Below are 18,458 nucleotides of genomic sequence, written 5' to 3'. Positions count from 1 at the left end.
ACAGCTCAGCTCATTTGCACCACCTCACCTTCTGGAACTGACCTGTGAGATGCAGCCTCAAGTCAATTTCTTCCTCCTAAGGATTAAAATTGATATAGAAAAATATAGACAACCAGCAGTGATGCTTTTTCAGGTTCAGATTTCTTGATCTAAACAAATATGGGGGTTGGAGGGTTGGGGGTGGGTGGAGGGATTAAGCAAAAAAAGAAAAAAGAGAGAGAACTCATGGACATGGACAACAGTGTGGTGATTGCAGGGGGTGGTGGAAGGGGCACAGAGGGGATAAATGATGAAAAATAAAATAAACTTAAAAATAAAATAAAACATATATGGGAAACAAGGTAAAGTGCACTGCCAAAAGGAAGAGATTTTAAATTATAATTCGTTGCTTCCCTAATATTTCAAAGGATACTTCCAGAGATGACTAGGTAAGAGATAGGAGGAAAGACAAATGGAAAAATTCACAATAATAAACTGATATCCACCGATTGTACACAATTGATTGAGAACTGGCTTTGGTCCTAGCAAGCAGACTCTAATCTGGGATTCTGGAGATAGACTGACCACTGACCAGTTTGCAATAAGGACACCACAAAGGGTGCTAAGTGGAGAAGCGATATGCTGGCATTTTCTAGGGGACAACAGTCAAAACATTCAGCAACGGTGAAGTGGGGTAGGATAACATGAAAGGCAACGCACAGGCTCAGGCATTTGAGAGGTACAGTGGACATCATTGTTATAGCGCTATGGAGTAGGGGAAACCTGATCCATCTGGGGGACTGGCTTCACTGCAGAAGTGACTGTAGTTTAAGCAGACAATGAAGGGTGAGTGTGTATGTGAAGGGGACGAAGAGATGGTTACAGAAACTTCCAGCCAAAGGAAGCAGCATCTGCAGAAGCTCTGATGAGGAAAAGCGCCTGGCAAGGAGAGGAACGGAGAAATGGCCAATAGCTCTCTAGGGAGTGAGGAAGAAACAAGGTGAAGGATGGTGCGAGGTGAGGCAGAAGAAACAGGCAGGGGCCAAGTCAGTCATGGCGGAGACTACGGTTCTCATCATAAGAGTAATGAGACACAGTTCTTGCAGCAAGAAAGCTACAAGATAGATTGCCGTAAAAAATTTTCTTTGGCTAGTTGTGAACGGACTGGAGAGAGCCAACATGGGCGTGCAGCAAACAGCCTCTTCAAGGCGGCTGCACTGGCTGGCATGGGGGTGTAATGGCACTCACTAGAGGCTTATTTACTCACCGTGCTACCAAAACCATGTGAGAGATTTCCCTTTAGTTTAATATCTTAATTTCTATTGAAACACTAGAATACGAGCTCCACAGTAAAAGGGACTTTATGTGGTGTGGCACTGCTGTGTCCCCAGCTCCTAACGCAGAGTTCTTAGAAGGTGGTATTCAGTAAGTAATTGTTGAATAATTGAATTTTAAAGGAAGTACTCCTAATGGGAGTATAGAGAGTTCCTGTGGATCATTCATACCTTGATATGAATGGTAAATGTGAGCACAGGCCCAAAGGGGGCAGGGAAGAAGCAATGGGGAAGGAGGCTGTGGCAACTTGCTCACTTCATTACATTGACATTTATATTTTAAGTATGGGAGATGAACAGGTAATGCCTTCCTTAGGTTGAAAATCTTACTGGGACTGGCTAAAGATATACTTCTGAGTCAAAGTGTAATCTTGTGTGGTTAAGAAGTTCTTTCAAAATGACAGCAACTTTTATGTTTTGGTCATTAAACCTTGTTTTTCATTTCTTGGTTTCCTTTTTTTTTTTTTTTTTTTTATTCAGTGGAAGGCTCTTGGTGTTATCTTTGAATGTACTCTAAACTATCTGCGAAACCCCAATGATTTCCAGTCCTTGCTTACAGGCCTGGGCCTGCAGAAGAGTCAGTCACTCCTGACTGAAAGGTAAATGGCTCCGTGTTGCTTCTGAGCACTGTTCTAGGGCTGAGACTAAAACTGAGAGCACTCATCTCTTCTAAACCTTTCTGTGCTGCTCGGATCTGAAAATCAATTTTATGGAGGAAAAGTAAGTGGCCCCACATTGAGGAGGCCCGGACAGGTGAGTCTGCACCCTGTGTCTCGGTGGTAAACCGGGACATTGCAAACTCATGCGTAGCTAGGCCCTGTAGGACACCCAGGCTCAGAAGCATGAGAACAGTGACATCCAGTGGCTGGCTGGTGCACTTCTGATGGCCCAGGCACACAGGTGAAGAATGCAGCTCACACTCTCCAGATCCTGACTTTCTGCTTTTGTCCTTCAAAGCCTGGGAACCCTTCGAAACTCCAGGAAGATTCTGAACTCAGACTAACCAGGCTCTACCAATATCCTTCCATATTCTCTCCTGGGTTTTTACTTTCAGGACAATCATCTCTCTCTAGAGTTGCAATGTTTTAAGTTGCATCCTAAATGTTAATAAATGATAATGTTCAACATTTGAGAAAATGCAAAATTACATTGTAGTTTTAAAAATAAAGTTCAGAGGGAAGGCGGAGGGGGGGGGGGAGTTAAGATATCAACCAAAAGACTTGAACGCATGCATATAAGCATAACCAGTGGACACAGACAATAGGGGGTGAGGGCCTGTGCTGGAAGGCGGGAGTGGGCTGGGAGAGGTCAATGGGGAAAAAAGGAGACATATGTAATACTTTCAACAATAAAGAATTTAAAAATAAATAAATAAACAATAAAGTCCAATCTTTTATTTCAAAAAATAAAAAAATAAAGTTTGTCATTCATTCAGTAAATGTTTATTGTGTACCTACTAGGTGCCAGCAGTGAGCAAAAGAGGTATTCTGACCCTCTTGGAGTTTACATTCTTATTGGAAAAGACAAACAGTAATGTATACAAACATGTATGCACACACACCTACAGATATCCCTTAATGCCAAGTCATGGTAAATGCTAAAAAGAAAAGTGAAACAGGTAAAGACATAGAATTTGACAAAGGGATTGGTGCTATTTTAAATGGTGATCTTAAAAGGTCTCCCTGAGGACATTTGAACACAAACCTGAATTGAGGGGTCAGATCACGTACATATATCAGGGGACGAGCATTCCAAACACAGAGAAAGGCAAGTGATAAAGATTACTATTGTGTGAAATCAAGATTCCAGAGGAAATTAAAAATAAGATTGTGTGTAGTTACATAAAAATAATCTCTAATAATAAAAGCATAATATGCAAATCAACCGAATGACCAAACAGCAGAATGACCGTCCTGATGACCTTCTGGACGACTTTCCGGACAAACCCAAGGCTGCGAAGATCTACTCTTGCACAAATTTCGTGCATCGGGCCTCTAGTTATATATAAAAACAATTTAATTCTATTTCTAAAGATCAAAAGAAGTTATGAGCCTAAGCTCAACTTTCATACTTTAGACAGGAGAGTGCATACGTTAATTACAGTCAATCTTTAGAAATTCAGAACCAAAGTAAAAATAGTGTCATATAATTACATAATGCCACTATTTACAAATAATTTATTTCAATGTAAAAGCAAGGAGTCAAGAATGTAGATAGTAGCATACTCTTCAGATCTAATTTCCTTAAATTACCCAGCAGAGGGAACTATGCTACAACAGAGTAAAGCCGAACGATCTCCAGGTTTGGACCAAAGTAGATTATTAATGTTGTAGTGTTGTCTTTCCTACCAGAAAACAGGACTTTTTGATTTCTTTTCACATGCCTGGCAGGTGCAACCACCAGCTGAATTATTACAGCAACCGTTGTTTCATCGAGAACTATTTTGGTGATCATGCATGCCAAGGTCATTCAACATTTGCAAGGATTTTCATCTTCTTTATTACCACTATTCTTTATAGTACTGATTGAAGTAAATTCTGTGGCTATTTATAAACCCTTCCAGAAGCCATTGTTTTTATTAAGAGTACTGTTTCCATTTTCCATAGTAGTTCTCAGTCTCACAACAGAAATGATTAAAACAACAGCACAAATCCCTTACTTAAAAATGCTCTTGCCCTACGTGGTTGGGCTCAGTGGATGGAGCATCAGCCTGCAGACTGAAGGGTCCCAGGTTCGATTCTAGTCAAGGACACATGCCCAGGTTCCTGGCTCGATCCCCAGTGTGGGACATGCAGGAGGCAGCCGATCAATGATTCTCTCTCATCATTGATGTTTCTATCTCTCTCTCCCTCTCCCTTTCTCTCTGAAATCAATAAAAAAATATATTTTAAATTTTTTTTTCTTGAAATTAAGTGAAAGTTGCCTAGTATCCAGAACATAGGGTGACTATTCTATACATATAGTCTTCTAAAATTGTTCTAGTTTTGCCTTCACATTTAGTTCCTGAATCAGTGTGTTAGGGCTGTCATAACAAAGGTGGCTTAAATGACAGGGATTTATTGTCTCACAGTTCTGGTGGCCGGAGATCTGAAATCAGGGTGTTGGCAGGGCTGGTTCCCTCTGAGGGCTGTGAGGGGGGGACTCTGTTCCATGCCTCTCCCTAGCTTCTGGTGCTTACTGGCAATCTTTGTGCTCCTGGGCTTGTAGATGCATGACTTTAATCTCTGCCTTTCTGTTCACATGGCATTCTCCCCATGTGCACGTTTGCATCCAAATTTTCCCTTTTTATAAGGACACGAGTTATATGGATTATAGACCCACTCTACTCCAGTATGACCTCATCCTAACTTAACTAATTACATCTGCAACAACTCTATTTCCAAATAAGGTCACTTTCTGAGCAACTGGGAGTTCGGACCTCAGCATGTGAACTTGAGGGAGAGGGGATATCGTTTAACCCATAACAGCTCTTTAATGCACCTCAAGTTATTTTTATATGTAGTGTGAAATAAAGTAAATACCCAATTATCCATAATTCACTGAAAATCCCATTCTTTGCCCACTCATCTAAAACACCCCATTTGTCATTTACCTAAATGTCGGACTCCATCTATTGTTTCATTAATCTTTTAATCTATCACATTTTCTTACTGTAACTTAAAAAAAAAAATCTTCCCCAGACTCCCTTCCTCCTCACATTTGCAAGGGTGTTAGACTTGGAGTCATAGGTTCCCATTCAAAGGATAATAAAACTAACCTCCCCAAAGCCAAATGTTTGCAATCCAGGGCAGGGACTTTCCCCTTTGCCTTCCTGCGATGAGAATTCATTGATTTTCCAAAGTACTTGTTGACATTAGGGAGACGGTTTCCCTCCCCTTCTCAGAAAGTGGGAGTGGCAGCTAAGCAGTGAGTAGCCTGTACAACCTTTCACATTCCTGATTTGGGGCTTCCTCGGCTGTGGTGCATGCACAGCATCCATGTGGCTCTCATCACATCACCGAGAGGAAAGAATGGGGCCTGGAGAACTGATACAATTACTGCTGCATGTCAGCAGTTCTCAACCGGTGTGCCGTGAGAATTTTTAAAACATGCGATAACTACTTAGTCAGCGTCACTGACCTCTTTTCCCTTCGTTTGTGAAATATTAAAAAAATGACAACATCCAACACAATAGTTGCCCAGTGTGACTGAATCAAAATTATACCTATTTTTTGTCAGATTGGCAAAAAAAATTTTGGTGTGCCACACGATTTTAGTAATTAGTTTATGTGTGTTTTGAGATAAAAAAGGTATAACTCTGATCTCTGACCTAGAAACCTCATGTTTGCTTTCAGCATAAAAAAGAACAAATGTTACTGAAAATATATCACAGAACACTCCCAGCAATAAAAAAAAATGATAAAAACTATTGATACATGTAACAACATGAATGAACCTCAATGACATCTGTTGAACAAAAAAAGGCAGACACAAAAGAATACATACGTGTATGGTTCCACTAATTGGAGGGTAAAGAAGAGTCAAAATGAATCAAATGGTAACAGAAGTTGAAATAGTGATCCTATATTAGAGCGGTCTGACAAGGAGAGTGAGGGAAACTTCTGAAAATATTCTACTAGTATATTTTGACCTGAAGTTGGTATATATGAAAAGCTTAAGATTAGTGTGTTTTATGCACTTTATTTTATGTGTGCTATGCTTTAATAAAAACAAAAAACTTAAAACCAAGCCTGTTGTTTTATGGGAATTGGAAAGTGTATATGGAAATGCAAAGCACAAAACATAGAAGATACTCACATAAGAGCAAAATAAGGGCACTTGCTCTACCAGCAAAAAGATGAAGTAATTAAGATGGTGTGGTGTTGGAATAATAATAGACAGGCCAATGGAACACAGTATAGTCTATAAACAGACCTATTCATGTATGTGCACTTATGCAAGAGACACAATTAGCATGTTTAAAGCAGCACCATTGTTAATAGCTCCAAACCAGAAACAATCTAAAGTCATCAAAAACAGAATGAATAAATAAATTGTGGCATAGGCATAGTTCACAGCAGTATACTACAACTATAAGCAACACCACAGATCAGTGGTCGACAAACTTATTAGTCAACAGAGCCAAATATCAACAATACAACGACTGAAATTTCTTTTGAGAGCCAAAATTTTTAAACTTAAACTTCTTCTAATGCCACTTCTTCAAAATAGACTTGCCCAGGCCATGGTATTTTGTGGAAGAGCCACACTCAAGGGGCCAAAGAGCCACATGTGGCTCGCGAGCCACAGTTTGCCGACCACGGTCATAGATGACTCTCATAGCATAATGTTGAGTGAGAGAAACCAGATACAAGGGAATGCACACTGATTTGGCAAAGAAATGAAGGGGTCGGAGAGGGGCCTCTGTAGGGTTAGCACTGTTCATTCTTATCTTGGGTGATGCTTATCAATACTTTCACTTTGTGATAACTCATTGAGCTCTAACATCTATCTTTGTGCATTTTTCTGTACGTGTATTATACTTCACAATTACAAAATCTTTTAAAATGCATGAACCACTTCTCAAAAAAACTGGGAAAAAAAGTTGAGAAACATATGATGAGATAGCATTCCATAGGATTTTAAGTATTAGATATTATTTGGACTTTAGCAGACAACATAATATAAAAATTGCTAGTGGCCTGAAATATCCACAGGGGATGGCAGAGTAGACTAAAAGGATTGGAGAAATCTCAGTACTGGATACTTATTATCTCTCAAAATTTCTCAAATTTGTCCCGACTCCCAATTCTTTTCAGAGAACTTTACCTTGCCAACTCTTTCCCTCTAACTGCCACCTGACCCCTAATTTTCAGGTTTACTTTTGGAGCAGTCACCTTAGCACATTCTGAACCTGTCCTTGCAATTCTTGAGTGCCCAGAAATGAGAATCTGTTACCATTCACAGCGGAGTTTACAATATGGAAACCACACCAATGCTGCATTTTCTTAAATTAATAAATAAATACATCTCAATATGTGTGCTATTTCACAGTTCACCCCTCAAAAGTATTTGCTTTATTTTCTTAAGTGCAAGAGGCATGTAAGGAAGCCATTAAAAACACAGACTTTGGAATTAGATTAACCAGGATTCAGATTCCAGTTCTGTTACTTATTAAGTGAATGACCTGTCCAAGTATGTTTCTTCATTTTGTAACTCGGGGTAACAAGTAATTCACAGAACTGTTTTAAGGATCTAAGAAGGCAGTAAATGTGAAATATCTGGCTCAAAGTAGGAAATCAGTAACTTCATATGATGATGATGATGATGATGATAAAGGAGGAGGAGGAAGAAAAAAGGATAATTTTACATTATTAGTATTATTCCTGGAAACTGTTTAGAGTTAAACTGGAATAGGAAAAGTTTGCATTTTTTTGTTTGTGGTATTAGTGTTGGGATTGGGGGTGGGAGGTATTGAAGTATGGCCTTTCTGATCAGAGAGCCCTAAAATCTATATATTGGGCTCCAACAGTTAAGATCTCAGCATGGTAAATCATGCTGAAGGATTATAATCTTTTTGAGTAGAAGAAAATATCCATTTAAATGTGTTGAGTCATTTCAAGAATCTCCTGAAGGGTATATGAGGATTTATCTTGACTAGGAAGGTTTACACTGGGAGGGACTTGGACAGACTTTTCCTGAAGTTCACAGGGTGGGTAAGAATTTAAAGGTACAAAGGAAAGTCCCTGAGGTGAGTTCTGGGTCACAGGTAAAGACAAAAGAAAAGTCACAACTGCATTCTTTAATTTAATGCATGGGAAACACCAACTGAACACCTAGCAGTTGCTCAGGTCACACTCAGCTTACAAAAACCACCGGCATGCTAATAGACACAGACACTGGGGCGGTGGGGGCTTGCCCAGGCTGGGAATGGCTGGGGTGGGGGTCAACTGGGGAAAAAGGAGACATATGTAAAACTTTAGACAATAATAATAATAAAACAAACAAACAAAAAAAACCACAGGCATGCTGAATGCAGAGTGGTGAGTTTGTTATCAGGAATGAGACCCGTGAAATTCTGACTGCTGTCTGACAAGTGGAAAGGGGCACCTGAGGACCAAGGGACAGAGGGAAGGAGGAACACACAGAAGACAAGACTACTGGCTCAGAAGCAAGGGGTAGCCCACTTATGGGGGAAGGGCTCCAAGTCTCAGGTACCCGACCCATTTCCACTTCCTAATGGGCGGGAACAATGAACTGTTACCACTCAAGTTAAGAAGGGTCAGGGAGAAGGGATGAAGGGCCATGTATATGTCTGCTTTAACCCCTTTCGGACCATGAACTATTCATGTTTGAACAGAAATGCATACAAGTCCTAAAGCTTAGATACCAAATAATAATTGGCCCAAAATATATTTGTGGCAAATATGAATCACATTTAATCCACCAGACTTAAAATGACAACGACGGAGCTAAACTAATGTAATTTACAGTTAGGAAGAACAGCAACTCAAGATAATGCTGAAACGTGAAAATTGAATTGGAACACCGTGAATTCCTGGGTTCTTGTCTCGATGGTTTAGAAGAATGAAGCCACGGACGAAAGGTGATAGGTGAAAAGTACAGAAACTTACTGCAAGCAGAAACTTTATTGCAAGCAGACATTACCTCTAAAACCTAATTCTAAATTCTAAACCTAGGACTCTGTCCCTCCTGGATGGATAGAGGGGCCCCTGAGAGGGGTGACGGCTGCTTTCTTTGTCTTGAGGCATTCAATAGGCTATAGTTCTTTGTCTGAACCTGACCTCTCCTTATTGGTCATTCTGCTACACAGAATTAATTTTCAAAGCTCCAAGCCCACGTGGTGTCCCCACCTTCTCTGCCCTTATCTGGTTGGTTGGAGTCACTTTTATCTTAGAGCTCTCCCAGTTGCGTTGGCAGAGAAAGCCTTATCTTATGGCCCTCCCAGTTACTCAGGTCAGGGCTACTTTTGGCCTAACTTTTGGTCACTTTAATTGCTCAGGCCCAAGATACCCTTGGTTTATGGCTGTCTTAATTGCACAGGCCAGGTTTATTTCTATTTGTCTATGCCATTTCTCTATCCTCCATGCAAGAAAGATAAACACCCTGGCATCTTCAAGTCTCTATTATATTCCTCTTCTATAGACCCCTATCATTCCTAAAACTTTCTAAACCTGCCTAATTAAGCTAGCTAGCTAACCCTTTCAATGCTGATGATGTACTAATAACCCCTAGAGCAGGGGTCCTCAAAACTACGGCCCGCGGGCCACATGCAGCCCGCCGAGGACATTTATCTGGCCCGTTGGGTGCTGCTGCCTGTCCTGCTTAGCAGCCGACTCGTCCCGGGCCCGCAGTGCGCATAGGAATTTGTTCATAGTTTTGTGTTTTTTTAAACTACAGTCCGGCCCTCCAACGGTCTGAGGGACAGTGAACTGGCCCCCTGTTTAAAAAGTTTGAGGACCCCTGCCCTAGAGTCTTTCCTAAAATGTTCAATCCTTCCTAAAGTCTTAGTGAATCAGTAAGAGTCTAGCCAGGAAAACAGACCAATTTACTTTAACAAAAGAATTTGCTATGAGGAATTGGTTAAACAGATGTTGGAGAACTAAAAAAGCAAAAAGGGGATTCTGAAACTGAGACAGAGAGTAACTACAAAAAGCAGTTCTAGGGCTGAAGGGACAAAGGGAAGACGAGGGGGTTACATCCTGGAGGAGAAAGCCAGGAAACTGGAACTCAGACCTCTGGGAATGGGGCACCACCAGCCAAGGCTGATGCTGGCCATACAGGAAGAAACAGGAAACTAGCAGCTGCTCCCGCCAGGATACAGACCCTGTGAGGCATTGCTGACAAGAACCACAAAGAGGAAGCTGTAAGTCTCTGAGCTCCTCCTCTCCCTTTCAGCGCCCCCTAGTGGTGGAACCTCAAGGACCTGCTGACAAGAAATGCAGTTTGCAGTCTTAGGTTCTGCATCACAAAGCCAAGTCCTGGCCAAAGGGACAACCGGACCTGGATTCATCCTGTTTCCAATTCTTTCTGGGGAGGGGGCGGTAGCATATTTAGGGGACCCTGACAATCTTGACCAACCTCTCACTCCTTCCCACCAAAAAAATAAAATCTTTTTTCAATTACTGAAGATTCTTCTTTTCTAAGATAAAAGTAGTTGATCGAATTTCAGGGTCATTTCTCTTTATTTGTACATCTGAAAACAGGTATTTGTGAGGGAAAGAGATGTAACACATCTGAAGTAAATCGTTTATTCTACTTTCAGGCTGTGCCCAATCTTTACTCCTTTCAAGGACTGGAGCCGAGCCTGCTCTCAGGTTTTCCTCATGCTATTTCAACATCTTCCTTCTTTCCTCCCTCCCTCCCTTCCTCCCTCCCTCCCTCCTTCCTTCCTTCCTTCCTTCCTTCCTTCCTTCCTTCCTTCCTTCCAATATATCTTTATTGATTTCAGAGAGGAAGGGAAAGGGAAAGAGATAGAAACAACAATGATGAGAGAGAATCACTGACTGGCTGCCTCCTGCACGTCCTGGGGATCAATCCCACAACCCAGGCATGTGCCCTTGACTGGAATTAAACCTGGGACCCTTCAGTCCGCAGGCTGAGCTCTAGCCACTGAGCCAAACCAGCTAGGGCTCAACATGTTTCTTAATTGCAACCCCTGCCCTTGCCCTCCCATTATAAAGAGCACTAGAGGTCCGGTGCACAAAATTCATGCATGAGGGGGGTGTCCCTCAACCCAGCCTGCACCCTCTCCAATCTGGGACCCCTCCAGGGATGTCCAACTGCCCATTTAGACCCGATCTCAGTAGGATCGGGCCTAAACGGGCAGTCAGACATCCCTCTCACAATCTAAGACTGCTGGCTCCCAACTGCTCGCCTGCCTGCCTTCCTGATTGTCCCTAACCACTTCTGCCTGCCAGCCTGATCACCCCCTAACCACTCCCCTGCCAGCCTGTTTGTCCCTAACTTCCCTCCCCTGCAGGCCTGGTCACCCCTAACTGCCCTCCCCTGCAGGCCTGGTCACCCCTAACTGCCCTCCCCTGCAGGCCTGATCCCCCACAACTGCTCTCCCCTGCAGGCCCGATTGCCCCCAACTGCCCTCCCTTGCAGACCTGGTCCCTCCCAACTGCCCTCCCCTGCTGGCCATCTTGTGGCGGCCACCTTGTGTCCATATGGGGGCATCCATCTTTGGCCACATGGGGGCAGCCATCTTGTGTGTTGGAGCGATGGTCAATTTGCATATTACTCTTTTATTAGATAGGATAGAGGCCTGGTGCACGGGTGGGGGCCAGCTGGTTTGCCCTGAAGGGTGTCCCAGATCAGGGTGGGAGTTCCCTTGGGGCGTGGGGCGGCCTGGGCGAGGGGCCCGTGGTTATTTGCAGGCCAGCCATGCCGCCCGGCGACCCAAGTGGAGGCCCTGGTATCTGGGATTTATTTATCTTCTATAATTGAAACTTTGTAGCCTGGAGTGGAGGCCTGGGCTGGCCAGGGCAGCTGAAGCTTGGCTTCCTCCATCGCTGGGGGCAACTCTAGCCTCCTGCTCTCTCCAGCTCCGTGGCGGCCACCATTTTTATTGGGATTTATTTATCTTCTATAATTGAAACTTTGTAGCCTTAGCGGAGGCCTGTGCCGGCCAAGGTGTGTGGGAAGCGTGGCTTCCTCCATTGCTGGGGAAACCCAAGCCTCCTGCTCTCTCTGTGGCCTCAGCCATCTTGGTTGGGTTAATTTGCATACTCACTCCTGATTGGCTGGTGGGCGTGGCTTGTGGGTATAGCGGAGGTACAGTCAATTTGCACATTACTCTTTTATTAGATAGGATTAGATAGGATGGGACATATAATCAGGCCTGTTTGGAAGTCCCCACGTCACTGCTCACTAGCTTGGGAGACTTCATCCAGGCCTGACACCTCACTTTCTGAGCCTCCCTCCCCTCATCTGTAAAATGGGACAATACCTTATTGCTTTGGCAAGGATTAAATGAAATCAAATGCAATGTGTGGCGGAGTGCCTGACAGTATGTTGAGAAATAAATAATCCATTTCATTCTTCTTCCAGCACCAATCTTTGACATTTCAAAAGTTTTAGGGCGGTGACCATAAGGCATGATTCACTTTTCACGGTGCTGGTCTCCTCTTTACTAGAGTGAGGTGTTACCTGGCCTCACTGGTTGGGAAGATAAACTCTCACACGCTCAAACTGAAACTATGAGTGGCTGGGGACCAGGAACCACCTGGACCCTCCCCTCTGCCTGGCATCCAGCTCTGGGCTGCTGCGGGACGCCGCGGGTGGGGCGCGGACCTGGCACCGCCTCCCTGGGCGCTGAGCCTCTGGGAGCGCCCAGCGCAGCCCGAGCCGCGGGCCCAGGGCGCAGAGGGGACAACGCGCCGCCGCCATCTGCGGCCCGAAGGGACGTACGACGCTGCCGGCCGCTCGCAGAGATGTGACCTGGCCACGCCGCCTCTGTCGGGCTCCCGAACCCCAGCGACCGTGGCGGCCAGAAGGGCTCCGGTGCCCGGCCGCGCGGCCCTGCCGCTGCTGCTGCCGCCGCTGCTGCTGCTCGCGGCCGCACCCTGGGGACGCGCAGGTAGGTGCATGGCCCCCGGGCGCCGCCTGACTCCGGACCCGGTAGTGGCCGAGTCGAGTCCGTCCCGCCCGCGGGGTTTTGCTTTTCCTCGAGCTGAGCGGGAGGCGCGGGGTCTGAGCGGGAAGCCCCAGGGAGAAACTCACCGCCACCACTCCCGCGCTTGGTTCTGGGTCAAGTTTGCAGGACGCCGCGTTTCACACTTTCTCTGGCGGGGGCTGCCGCGGGTGGAGGAAACTTGTGCGGTTACGGTTACCCACAGTTCACACCTTGCCGTCGGAGACGGTGACCGCGCAACGCTATCGCCCGACGCCGCAGGCCCCCGCCGCGCCCGCGCCGGGCGGACTGCGCGCTTTGGCCCCGGACCTGTGCACTTAGACAGGGAGCTCCGCGGAGCTAGAGGTGGTCTGAGCTTTATGTCACCCCAATAAATACAATAAAAAAAGAAAAAGAAAAATAGGAAAACCTCCCAGAAAGGGTCTGATCCTAAGGAACGGGGTCTAGAAAAAAGCAACGTTTTTCAAGTAAGATCCCCTCTCCTGGGCACGTCGTTTTTTCCTTTTCCGGTACGACCGTGAACAGAAATATGCTGTGCATTTTGATTTTTCTGGAAAGAGCTTACCTTGTGTTTTCGGTTTTGTTTTTAAGTTTAAACTCTACCAGCTGGACTCCAGTAACCAGATGATTCATTAACATTTCTTTTTTTCTTCTGTATTTCTGGTAGAGAGAAAAAGTTATTTTTCTGGGAGTCCCTTTTTATTAACATAGAATGTTACATTAGTTTTAGATGTACAATATGATGAGTCCACATTTGTGTACATTGCTAAATAATCACCACATAGGTCTATTACCGTCTATCACCATACAGCGTTAATACAGTGTTATTGATGATAGTCCCATGCTGCACATTTCATCCCCATGACTTATTTTGTAACTAAAAGTTCGTACCTCCATCCTCTTCATCCATTTCGCCCACCCCCCAACCCTCCTCCCTTTGACAACCACGTCTGTTCTCTGTATCTATGAGTACAGTTTTGTTTTGTTTGTTCATTTGTTTTGCTTTTAAAAGTTCCATATATAAGTGAAATCATACAATATTTGTATTTCAATTAGCATGATATCCTCAAGGTCCATCCAGGTTGTCACAAATAGCAAGATTTCGTTCTTTTTTTATGGCTGAGTAGTAACCCATTACACACACCCTGCATCTTCTTTATCCATCGGTGGACACAGGTTGTTTCCATATCTTGGGTATTGTAAATAATTCTGCTATGAACCTAGGGGCACTTGTATCTTTTTGAATAAATACTCAGAAGTGGAGTTGCTAGATTATATGGTAGCTCTATTTTTAATTTTTTGAAGAATTTTTGTTCTGCTTTCCATAGTGGCTGCACCAATTTACATTCCCACTAATAGTGCAGAGGGCTCCATTTTCTCCACATCCTCATTAACACTTGTTATTTCTTGTCTTTTTTATAATAACCATTCTGACAGATGTGAGGTGATATCTCATTGTGGTTTTGATTTGCATTTCCATGATGATTAGTGATGTTGAGCATCTTTTCATGTACCTGTTGGCCAATTGTATGTCTTCTTTGGAAAAATGTCTATTCAGATCCTCTACCCATTTTTTAATCGAATTGCTTGTTTTATTTTTTTGCATTTGTTTGTTATTGAATTGCATGAGTTGTTTATTGTATATTTTTTATATTAATCCCTTATCGGGTATTTGATTTGCAAATATTTTCTCCCATTCAGGTTGCCTTCTCACTTTGCTAATGATTTCCTTTGTTGTGCACAGTTTTTTTAGTTTGATGTAGTCCCACTTGTTTATTTTTGCTTTTGTTTCCCTTGCCTTTAGTGTAAGGTCCAAAAAAAAATCAACAAGATTGATGTCAAAGAGTCACCTTGTGTTTTTTTTCTAGGAGTTACATTCAAGTCTTTAATCCATTTGAGTTAATTTTTATGTATGGCTTAAGATAGTGATCCAGTTTCATTCTTTTCCATGTGGCTATCTAGTTTTCTCAACATCATTTGTTAAAAAAAACTATCCTTTCCCCATTGTATATTCTTGGCTCCTTTGTCATAAAATAATTGACCATATCTGTGTGGGTTTATTTCTGGGTTCTTCATTCTGTTCCATCTATAATAATAAAAGCATAATATGCAAATCAACTGAACGGCTGAACAGTGGAACTACTGTCCGGACGACCATGCTATGACACCCACTGGCACCAGGCCAGCCAAGGCAGGTGCGATGCGATTGGTTGGGGGCCCCACCATCACCCCATGATCACCCTGCAGAGGGAGGTCCAGGCCACCGGCCAGCGGGGCAATCAATCAGGGGGCTCCCGGACTGTGAGAGGATGCAGGCTGGGCTGAGGGACCCCCCCACAAGTGCACGAATTTTGTGCACCAGGCCTCTACTTGATCTATAAGTCTGTTTTTATGCCAATGTCATACTGTTTTGATTATTATAGCTTTGTAATATAGTTTAAAATCAGGAAGCATGATACCTTCAGCCTTGTTCATCTTTTTCAAGATTTCTTTGGCTATTTGGGATCTTTTGTGGTTTCATACAAATTTTAGATTTGTTTATTCTATTTCTCTGAAAAATGCCCTTATGATTTTGATAGGGATTGCATTGAATCTGTAGATTGCTTTGAGTAACATGGACATTTAAACAATATTAATTCTTCCAGTCCATTAGCATGGCATAGCTTTTCATTTATTTATGTCTTCTTTAATTTCTTTCTTTGATTTCTTATAATTTTCAGTGTACAGCTCTTTTACTTCCTTGGTTAAATTTATTCCTAGGTTTGATCCAATTGAGAATGGATTGTTTCCCTAGTTTCTCTTTCTGCTAGCTCATTGTTAGTGCTAAATTTTTAATATTAATTTTGTACCCTGAAACTTTAATTGTTTTTTTGGTTCTAACAGTTTTTTTGTGAGTGTTTTTTTTTTTTTTTTCTTTTTTGATGGATCCTTTAGGGTTTTCTATATGTAAAATCATGTCATCCACAAATAATAAATTTTACTTCTTCCTGTCCAATTTGGAAGCCTGTTATTTCTTTTTCTGTCCAATTGTTGTGGCTAGGCTTTCCAATGATATGTTGAATAAAAGTCTCAAGAAAGATGCTTGAGATTATTTCAATCTTCCTAAATTTATTGAGACTTGTTTTATGGCCTGATCTATATGATCTGTCCTGGAAAAGGTCCCATGTGCACTTGAGAAGAATGTGCATTCTGCTGCTTTTGGATGGAATGTTCTGTACACAGCTATTATGTAAATGCCTGTGTTCTAATGTATTGTTTAAGGCTCATGTTCCTTTATTGATTTTTCTGTCTGGATGATAAATCCATTGATGTGAGTGGAGTATTAAAGTCCCCTACGAATATTGTATTGCTGTTAATTTCTCCCTTTATGTCTCTTAATATTTGCTTTATATATTTAGGTGCTCCTATGTTGGGTATATAAATACAGTTGACTTTGAACAAAATCCCCAAATCTTTCTGAAATCCCCAAAGAGGGAAAAAAATATAGAGTTTATTATGTCTATGAACAACTGAACTTACCTTTAATTTTGGAGCTTTAGAATGCAGTCTAAATACTACTACTACAGTTATGCTTATTTGAACTAATCCTATCTAATAAAAGAGAAACATGCAAATTGGCCATACCTCCACTATGCCCACAAGCAACAACAACCAGCCAATCAGGAGTGAATTAACACAACCAAGATGGTGGTTAATTTGCATATCCAGGCAGAGAGTGAAGACTGAAGACAGCGTAGAAGGAAGCCAAGCGCTGCAGAAGGGATCGAAGCTGCAAAGAAGCAAGCAAGTGGGGTGGGGGAGAAGGGAGAGAAGCAGGCGGGGTGGGGAGAAGGGAGGGAAGCAGGCGGGGCGGCGGAGACCGCTTTAGGAAGCCCTATTGCAGGAATCTTCCTGCAACAGGCCTCTAATCTATATATATAAAAGCCTAAGCAACTGGACAACCAGCCAGTAGCTATGAACACACACTGACCACCAGGGGGCAGCTGCTCAACACAGGAGCTGCCAAGCAACAGCAACTTTGCAGAGTGCCCTCTTGCACTCCAGAACCCCACGGGGGATGTTGGACTGCTGGTTTCAGCCTGATCCCCACAGGCCAGGCCGAGGGACCCCACCTGCCAGAGGGACCCCGCTCACTCTGCAGACACCCTTCAAGCCCCAGCACCACCCCAGGTGAGGCCAACTGGGGAGGGACCGCAGAAGGTTGGCTCCAGGGCATGTCCGGCCCGTCTCGCCCAGCCCTGCCCCACCTGGCCACCTTCTAATTAATTTCCTTTCAATGTGCATGAATCCGTGCACCGGGCCTCTAGTATCCTATATAATAAAAGGGAAATATGCAAATTGACCAAACAGCAGGGTGGCTGGAACACTCACGGCCCCTCCTTCTGGCCAGCCCTGTCCCCGAGCAGCACCCCACCCCGATCGGGGGGTGGGGCCAGCAGACAAACCACACGCAGCTCCTTGCCCCAGCCAGCCCACCCCCAATAGGCCCCATCAGGCGGGCTGGCTGGACCCCACCAGTGCACAATTTCGTGCACCGGGCCTCTAGTACTATAATAAACACAATGAGGGTATTTGTTGATGTGTCTCCTCTTTGATATAAAAACAGCAGCATTGGGTATTTTATTTTACTGAGACATTATTCTAGGACATATTTAACATACACATATGATTCCAGTGGAACTAATTAAACTTTTTTTTTTTTTATTTTTTAAACACTGTATTTGAACTAATTTGAGTCTTACAGAAAAGTTGCAGAAATAGGATAAAGTTCCCTAAATCACTCACCTAGTTTCCTCCAATTTCCACATCTTTTGTAACCATTGTACAATGTTCAGAACCAGCAAATTAACAGTGGTAGAATATATTTACTAAACTGTGGCCCTTTCTTGAATTTAACCAGTTTTCCAACCAATGCCCGTTTTCTGTTCCAGGACCCACTCCAGGATCCCGCGTTACCAGTACATTCATTGTCATGCCTCCTTCGTCTCCTCCCATCTGGGACTGTTCCTCGGCCTTTCTTTGCTTTCAGGTCCTTGACATTTTTGAAGAATTCTAGTCCCCTTTTCCCTAGAATGTCCCTCAATTTGGGTTTGACATTTCTTCATGATTAGAGTGAGGTTATTCCTTTTAAACAAGAATACCATCCATATTATGTTGTCTTTCTCAGTGCAGCATAGCAAAGCATTTATGATATCAATATGTGTTTTTTACTGGTGATATTAACCTTGATCACTTGGTTAATTAAGGTGGTGTCCTGGAGGGTTTCTCACTGTAGAGTTCATATTTCCCACTTTGTGATTAATAAATACCTTGTGAGAAAATACTTTGAGATCATGCCAATATCTTGTTTCTCCTCAAACGTATACCCACTAATTTTAGTATCCACCAGTGAATGTTGACTGCAATAACTATTATGACTAATGGTGATTTTTTTTTTAAATAAATCTTTATTCAGATTATTACAATTATTTCTCCTTTTTTCCCCCATAGTTCCCCTCCAGCCATTT

At 43.1% G+C, this 18,458-nt stretch overlaps 1 protein-coding gene across 4 annotated transcripts in view; it reads left to right on the top strand.

Moving 5' to 3' along the window:
- Positions 1-12,592: 12,592 nt before the first annotated feature.
- The window catches only part of IL20RA (interleukin 20 receptor subunit alpha), a 59,685-nt gene continuing 53,819 nt past the window's right edge, over positions 12,593-18,458 (top strand). For all 4 annotated transcript variants that reach the window (XM_080663779.1, XM_080663777.1, XM_080663778.1 and 1 more), the window contains exon 1: positions 12,593-12,897. The gene's annotated coding sequence lies outside the window, so the exon portion shown is untranslated. The remainder of the gene's footprint in view (positions 12,898-18,458) is intronic.

Source organism: Plecotus auritus, assembly GCF_963455305.1.
Source record: "Plecotus auritus genome assembly, chromosome: 4".
Lineage (NCBI taxonomy): Eukaryota > Metazoa > Chordata > Mammalia > Chiroptera > Vespertilionidae > Plecotus > Plecotus auritus.
This window is presented reverse-complemented; position numbering and strand designations above follow the sequence as displayed.